The sequence below is a fragment of the Budorcas taxicolor genome, chromosome 6, assembly GCF_023091745.1.
Source record: "Budorcas taxicolor isolate Tak-1 chromosome 6, Takin1.1, whole genome shotgun sequence".
NCBI classification, from domain to species: domain Eukaryota; kingdom Metazoa; phylum Chordata; class Mammalia; order Artiodactyla; family Bovidae; genus Budorcas; species Budorcas taxicolor.
In genome coordinates this window covers 20,091,720-20,100,243 of record NC_068915.1, presented here as the reverse complement: position 1 = coordinate 20,100,243, position 8,524 = coordinate 20,091,720, and positions in this window count along the sequence as shown.

Below are 8,524 nucleotides of genomic sequence, written 5' to 3'. Positions count from 1 at the left end.
TTCTCCACGCTCTTTAGCCATTCAACTTTCCCAAATAATCACCATCTTCAATATTCTATTTTTATTGCCATCATTCCACTCATTTAGAAGTTTCTACTCTTGTCTACTAATATTTTCTATATTGTGTACAAATACACCACCCTACTAATATCTTGAAATGAATATTTTAAAAATTTCAAGTTACTCTGTTAGCTATCACTGAAGTGTCAGGTAAATACAGTAATAAGAGCTATTCAACAGCATTAACTATTAATTTCTTTCTTAAAAATTTTGTGTTATATATTTTAAACAAATGATAAATTTAAAATATGTAAAATTATATGTATATATAAATTTAGGTACAAAAGTGTTACATGCCCACTGTAAAATATCTAAGCAATATTGAATGTATAAGGTAAGAATTTACTTTTCCACAATTCCACCCTCAAGAGACAATCACAAGTTTTCCTTTGAGACACAGTCTTCTGGATTTCTTAAATACATGTTTAAACCACTGTATCATGGATTTCATAAAAATGTGATCAAATTATACATACTCTGTCAGTTTACAAAATCATTTATGTAGTTATCTTTATCTTTTCTTGTCACTAAGTATAGATACAACATTATTTTAGAAATTGTGTTATATTCCATAGATGACTGAAGGTGAACATGAAAGTGAAGTCGCTCAGTCATGTCCGACTCTTTGCGACTCCATGGACTGTAGCCCACCAGGCTCCTCCATCTATGGGATTTTCCAGGCAAGAGTACTGCAGTGGGTTGCCATTTCCTTCTCCAGGGGATCTTCCGAACCCAGGGATCAAACCTGGGTCTCCCGCATTGCGGGCAGACGCTTTAACCACTGAGCTACCAGGGAAGCCCCCATAGATGACTAGTATATGTTTTTTAACTTGATCCCAACTGATGGCCAATTAAGTGGTTTCTTTCTTTTTTTTTTTTTAAACAAAGTTGCAATGAATACCTTTGTACATACATCTTTCTACATTTGTACAATTATTTCTTCAGGAAGAATTCTTGCAGTTTCTGAATCTAAAATTATCAATATCTTTGATTTTACTTTAAATAGATTGTTCCAAAGTGTTTTTTATAAAGTTGATAAAGTACTAATTTACACTCCCATCTCCTAAAATAGTCTGTTTTCACAACTAAGATATCACTTATTTTTAATGCTTTCCAAGAAAAAAATATCTTATTGTTTGAATTCACATTTCTTTCCTTAGTAGTCAGATGGAGCATCTTTCATATGTTTAGTGGTTATTTGCACTCTTTCTTTGTATTGTTTTTTCTGAATTTTGCCTTTTCCTTATTTTATTTGGTTATTTGATATTGATTTGTAGTAGTCATAGTAATTTATGGTAATTAACCTGTCAATCATATATGCTAAAATATTAATTCTGAGTTCACTGTATCTACTTCTTTCTTTGTTAGGCATTTTTATCTGCAGCTATTTTAATTTTAGGTAGTCAATTTATCTCTTTTATATGTTATATATTTTTATATGTTATATTGATTTTTATGTTACAGCTAGGTAGAATTTTGTCAACTAAGATATAAATTATTTAATCATATGTCTCCCTAGCATCTTATTCTTTCATTTTTCATTTAATTATGAGCTTACATTTAAAAATAATCTTGTTTATACACTTATTTGGTAGTAAATCACTATAAATCTCCAAGTAACATAATAGCAGAATATATAATTTGTGATTATAACTTTGAAAATAGAGAAATACTTAAAAAGCATCATTTGAGAACTAATGAAAATACTTCTAGTAAAAAAGGTTCAAATTTAGAAAACAAGTGAATAAATTATTTGTTAAAATTTATAAAAGTAAAAGTATTTTGCTTCTAACAAATATTGAGCTTTTGATACCCTGCTGAGTGTTTTGTGACTTTATTATTTGTGGAGATTCAGGTCAGTTGAACAGTTTTAACTGAGCTCCTCCACTTTACCTGGTGCTGGGGATACAGCAGTGCAAAGCCCCTGTGATAAAGAGATTTCTGGAGGCTTCTGAAGAAAGATTTCTCATTTCTTACAGAAGGGCTTCTGTGTCTCTCCCCGGTCATGAACCGGAGAAACATTGAGCTTGGGGATTTGGTAGCCATGTGGCACCACAAGGGGGAGCCCGCAGTGGGGTGAGAGGACTGCAGAATCGAGGGAGAGAAACTTGCGGTTTGATGTTTTTAGTTGCTGAATCAAACCTATCCTGATCCATCTGTAAACTTGCCAGCTATTTAAAGCAATGCATCCCTGTAATTGTGTAAGCTATTTTCTGTTCCTTACATCTAAGACATCGTAACTAACACAAGGGTCGGTCCTCTCATGTACCTACATTAGTACTGTGTACTTCTGTATGTCTGCACATTTCTCGTGGTATTATATCAGTTTACTTGTCTGAATATTGTATACTAATTCATACACATGGAATCTAGAAAAATAATACTGATGAACCTACCTGTAGGGCACACATAGAGTCACAGGTGTAGAGAATGGGCTTCTGGACATAGTGGGGGGAGGAGTAGAGGGAGGAATCTCCAGGGGAAGGAGTAGAGGGACGAATCTAGAGTAGCGCTGACATATGTACACTGCCACGTGTGCAACAGACAGCTGGTGGGAAGCCGCTGTATAGCACAGGAAACCCAGCCTGGTGCTCTGTGACAACCTGGAGGGGTAGGATGGGGGTGCAGGGAGGAGCTCAAGAGGGAAGGGATATGTGTACACTTTTATAGCTGATTCACATTGTTGTACAGCAGAAGCCAACACATTGTAAAGCAATTATCCTCCAATTGAAAATTTTTAAAAATTGCTTGTCTGTATACTTTCAACGTTTTAAGCAGCAGTTGTATTTATACTGTATACTGATTTCTACTCACTCAGTAAAGAGCTAACCAGGTCTGGACACCTCAGGTATTTGTCAAATGTGTAAGAAGAAATTGTGCTATCAAGGGATCTTATATTATTTGATTTCTTAACTTCCACTTATTATGCACTGTTTTCTTTATTCTCTTTTATAGTCAAAAATACGGAAAATCACACAAATCCATGTAGATTTGTGTTGCATGTGTTGCATAACCCCTAATTTTCTCTCTTTTTATCCAGAAAAAAAAATATTATCGTCATCTTCCAGTTTAGGCAGGTCAAGATTTTAGATAGTATTCTTTTGTATATCTTAAAAATGCATACAAAAAGAATTATACTATAAATAATATTCAGGTCAGTTCAGTTGCTCAGTTGTGTCCGACTCTTTGCGACCTCATGAATCGCAGCACGCCAGGCCTCCCTGTCCATCACCAACTCCTGGAGTTCACTCAGATTCACGTCCATTGAGTCCGTGATGCCATCCAGCCATCTCATCCTCTGTCGGCCCCTTCTCCTCCTGCCCCTAATCCCTCCCAGCATCAGAGTCTTTTCCAATGAGTCAGCTCTTCGCATGAGGTGGACAAAGTACTGCAGTTTCAGCTTTAGCATCATTCCCTCCAAAGAAATCCCAGGGCTGATCTCCTTCAGAATGGACTGGTTGGATCTCCTTGCAGTCCAAGGGACTCTCAAGAGTCTTCTCCAACACCACAGTTCAAAAGCACCAATTCTTCAGTGCTCAGCCTTCTTCACAGTCCAACTCTCACATCCATACATGACCACTGGAAAAACCATAGCCTTGACTAGATGGACCTTTGTTGGCAAAGTAATGTCTCTGCTTTTCAATATGCTATCTAGGTTGGACATAACTTTCCTTCCAAGGAGTAAGCATCTTTTAATTTCATGGCTGCAGTCACCATCTGCAGTGATTTTGGAGTCCCCAAAATAAAGTCTGACACTGTTTCCACTGTTTCCCCATCTATTTCCCATGAAGTGATGGGACCAGATGCCAGGATCTTCGTTTTCTGAATGTTGAGCTTTAAGCCAACTTTTTCACTCTCCTCTTTCACTTTCATCAAGAGGCTTTTTAGTTCCTCTTCACTTTCTGCCATAAGGATGGTGTCATCTGCATATCTGAGGTTATTGGTATTTCTCCTGGCAATCTTGATTCCAGCTTGTGCTTCTTCCAGTCCAGCGCTTCTCATGATATATAATATTAGGCAACCTATTTTTTGGTAGCTCATTCATTTTAACTGCTGCATAGCTTCCTCATCACAGGAAGATATCATATCTTATTTATGCTGCCATTTATTAGTGGAGATTTGCATTGGTTCCAGTTTTCATTATTAAATGATACTTCAATGAATGACTCTGTTTAGGTCTTCTGTGAGAGCTTTGCTATGATAATAGGCCTAAACAAGAAACTGATGGTCAAAGGGTACCCACATTTGAAAGTGTACTGTATACTGGATATTGCCAAACTCCTTTCTTTCCAAAATGGCTGAAAACTTTCAGATTTTTATGTATTTAAAATTACTTTCCAAAATAGTTGTACCAATGTATACTTTAATCAATAACCTGAAAAGGTAATCATTTATCCACATCACTGCTAAAACTTGGAATTGTTAGAAGTTTTATATTTTTGCTAATCTGATGGATGTGAAATCATTATTATTGTTTTAATATTTTTGCCCAAATTACTAGTAACAATGCAATCTTTTTATGTATTTAATCATCAATATGCTTTCTACTATTTCAAGGACTAACCTGCTCAAATTCATTGCCTATTGTCAACTCTGGATTGGAAGGGGCTAGATTTTTTACTCTTTTTTCTTCTTTATATGTAATAATTTATTAAGTATGTTTGATATGAATCCTTTATTTTTTATGTTGTGAATATATTCTCCTTGTCTGATAATTAACTTTTCAGTCAGTCAGTCAGTCAGTTCAGTTACGCAGTCATGTCCGACTCTTTGCAGCCCCATGGACTGCAGCACACCAGGCCTCCCTGTCCATCACCAACTCCCACGGTTTACTCAGACTCATGTCAATTGAGTCAGTGATGCCATCCAACCATCTCAACCAAAGTTGTTCAACATGTGGCTTATAAATTCAAAACATATTAACAGAAACAACTGCCACCATGTATACACCTGGGTAATGATTAGATGAAAAACAGCATATAGGTAAAGAACAGCCAATCAAAATGTTGTTCATGAAATATTTGCTAACATGGGAAACTGGATATGCTTTAGCACTAATTATTTTACATATATATATATACATATATAGAACAAGTTCTGGGAGTTGGTGATGGACAGGGAAGCTGGTGTGCTGCAGTCCATGGGGTCACAAAGAGTCGGGCATGACTGAGTGACTGAAATGACTGACTTGATACATATATAGAAAATATGTATGAAATAGTATATCAATGAAAATTTATATAATGATAATAGATGTACAATGATAACCATGATTTTTAAAATGACGCCAAAATTAAGAAATAGCTTCTGGGCAAATATCAAACCCAACCACTCTCAGTAAAACATGTTCTAAAGATAAAATTGAAAGTGTGACTTTAAAGTCTTCTGGTGAAACCTCAGAAAACTCTAAGGGGAATATTTTTGTTGAACATAGGCTTTTAAGAAGCGCATGGTATTATTCTTAGGCCATCTTAGCAGAAGTCTAAGGTAGAGAAGGATTTATCTTAAAAAGATTTGTGTGTGTGACTTTTGTTTAATGAGCTAAATTTCAATGAGATTCATGAAAGACAAAAAAATATTTTAAGAGACTTACATTGCAGAAACATCACCTGTTTGGATGACAAAGGTTAGAAATAGCACAGAATGAAAACAGGCCTTACATTATCTCGGATTTATAGAGAAATGTAGTATCTCATGCGTTGCTGTTGCTCAGTCACCAAGCCATGTCTGACTCTTCGCGACTTCGTGGGCTACAGCCCACCAGGCTTCCCTGTCCCTCTCAATATCTCATACATATTAAAATGTAAAGGGATTCTATAAAAGGTGTTGAAATGAATTCTCTAAAATATCACTACTGTTTCTGGATGGTGGGACCTTGGGATGATGTCTTCTATCTCCTTATACTAATCAGTACTTCTCAAATTTTCCATGAGTGTGAGTTATATTGCTTATCCTTCTAAAAACGCATAGAAACAAACTAACAGGAATGAAGGAAGCCAAAACAAGATCAACACTCAGTGTCTGCTAGACACATGGGGAGGTTAATAACCATTTCCCCTCCTTGTTATTGGGCTTCCCTGGTGACTTAGATGGTGAAGAATCTGCCTGCAATGAGGGAGACCCAGGTTTGATCCCTGGGTCAGGAAGATCCCCTGGAGTTGGAAATGGCAACCCACTCTAGTATGCTTGTCTGGAGAATTCTGTGGACAGAGGATCCTGGCAGGCTATATCTATGGGGTCGCAAAGAGTTGAACACAAGAGAGCGACTAACACACAGTCCTAGCCATTGTTGTGTTTTACTCCCTTTCCTTGACAAGCTTCTCAAATGTGTGGATTATATTTATCCTGAAGTTGTTTCTTACAATTATTTCTTTAAGCCTCTGAAATCTAGCTCATGTCACTCTACTCTTCTGAAAATGATCTTCAATCATCACCAATTACAGACTGCTGTTTAATGAACATTCTCTCAATCTGTGATACTGTAACCCCCTTCTTACAAAAGTTGAAAAGCACTTAGAATATGGAGAAAAAACTGCATCAGGGGAGTAAATATGATCTTGTTTTAGAAAAATGAATCTGTTGTCCTTTGTGAGGTAAAGGGAGCACAGTTGTAGGAGAATTACCATTTGCACTTCCTTTTTTGGGAGATGTCTATTCATGATCTTTGCCCACATTTTGTTACTGAGGGGTTGTCGTTGTTAAGTTGCTAAGTCATGCGGGACTCTTGTGATGTCCTTTTTATCAGTTCGCTTGAATTCTTGCCGTTAAGATATTATTAATGATCTCAACTCTTTCATATTTGTGATTTTCTCATTTGCCTTATGATTTTATTTTTGCATTTTTGAGTCTTTGTTTTTGTTATAAATATATGTTCCATATAACAAACTCAAACACAGACGTGCATAAAACACAAAGCAGAGGACAGGATAACATGGTATGAAAAAATCATCCTAAACTCATCCTCCCCCCCTTTTCATGCCTCCTCAGTTTGTTTACAGCATTGTTTAAGATCATGTGTGTATCAGCGTGCTTTCAATAGAGATTTTCATTTCTCCAGGATGACCTGGTGTTTTGGATTGGAAGGAGAAGAGAAGGGAAGGCTTGGTGCCTCTACTGAACCCCTAGTGTCCTTTCTGCCTGAAATCTGAGTGGAAATAGTACTGATCTAGAACTTCCATGGAAAGTATGGCAAAATATTTTGGTGACTAAAGAAACACTATGAAATGACCCTTGGTTTCAGACTTGATTTGTCAAGTCATCTATGAAAACAAATTGCAAAACCATTAAAAAGCACTAGGGAAAGCTATATTAACGTAGCTTTATTAATACGAGTTCCTCTGCAAACACAAACCCACCAGACAGCTGTTTCCACAAGAAAGCACTAATGAGTCTTCTAGTACTGGTCTCTACAGTTCTATATAACGCATTGTTCGCTGCAATCAAGGGAACACTCTAAAGCTTGGCAGGCACACAAAGACAGATATTTTGGCTGCTAGTATTTGCTGATCTTTGTTTCCTTTGAGAGAGGGAAGAAAGGGAAACAAATTTGGCCAAAGGACCCAGATATACAATTTTTATTTTACCGAGGTTTAAAACCTCCATGAATTTGCTACTGTGATGAGTTTCGTTTATACTGTTGAGGTTTGTATTTTGTCTACTTAACTGAGCAGATTGTTTATCAGGTCCCTGAACACAGACAATGAGAGTCATTGCAGTCTGCTTTTAAGACTACAGATATAGAACTCTCTCCCTCCCTTTCTTTCTTCCCCTTCAGGGAAAATAAGTCCAGGAGCCCAGGCAATAAATTCTCCTAACCTTCTCCCCTTATCCCAGAACAGAAAATATAGCTTCTTTGTGGAGATGGTAGACTTTGCCATTCACTTATTCATTTATTCTTTAAACATTTATAAAATAACATTTATATAAGCTCTCCTTTAGTCACCAGAGATGCAGAGATGAACAGAATGCAGGCCTTACCTTGAGTCCCTGCCAGAGGACAAGTCAGAGCTACAAAATATTATTGCCAGTGAGGTCAAATTACAATACACAAAGAAAAGAGCCAGGATTTGTAGAAAGTGGCTAAGAGAACTCACACATAGAATCACCACATAGACATGGGAGATGATGTTACAGCTGCATGGAGATTTAGGAGGCTGAAAAGCGTTGCTTAGGTAGACAAGACAGGGATAAGTATTCTAGAAGAAGAAAAGAATGAATGAAGCAGCAAAGATTACTTCCCCTTTTTTGCTTTCTCTATCCTCTCACTCGGTAAACTCTTTCTTGCCACTTTCTTTCATTCCCTTCATTTAAAAAAAGCTGACCCATCAAACAACAGGAATTAAGTTTAATGTATATGAAACTTCTCAAAATGCTCAAAGGAAGGATGCCCTGGAACTATAAATATATTCAAATAATTTACAAAATATCATTATGTTAATGAATTAGTGTTTCTGGAATCATATTT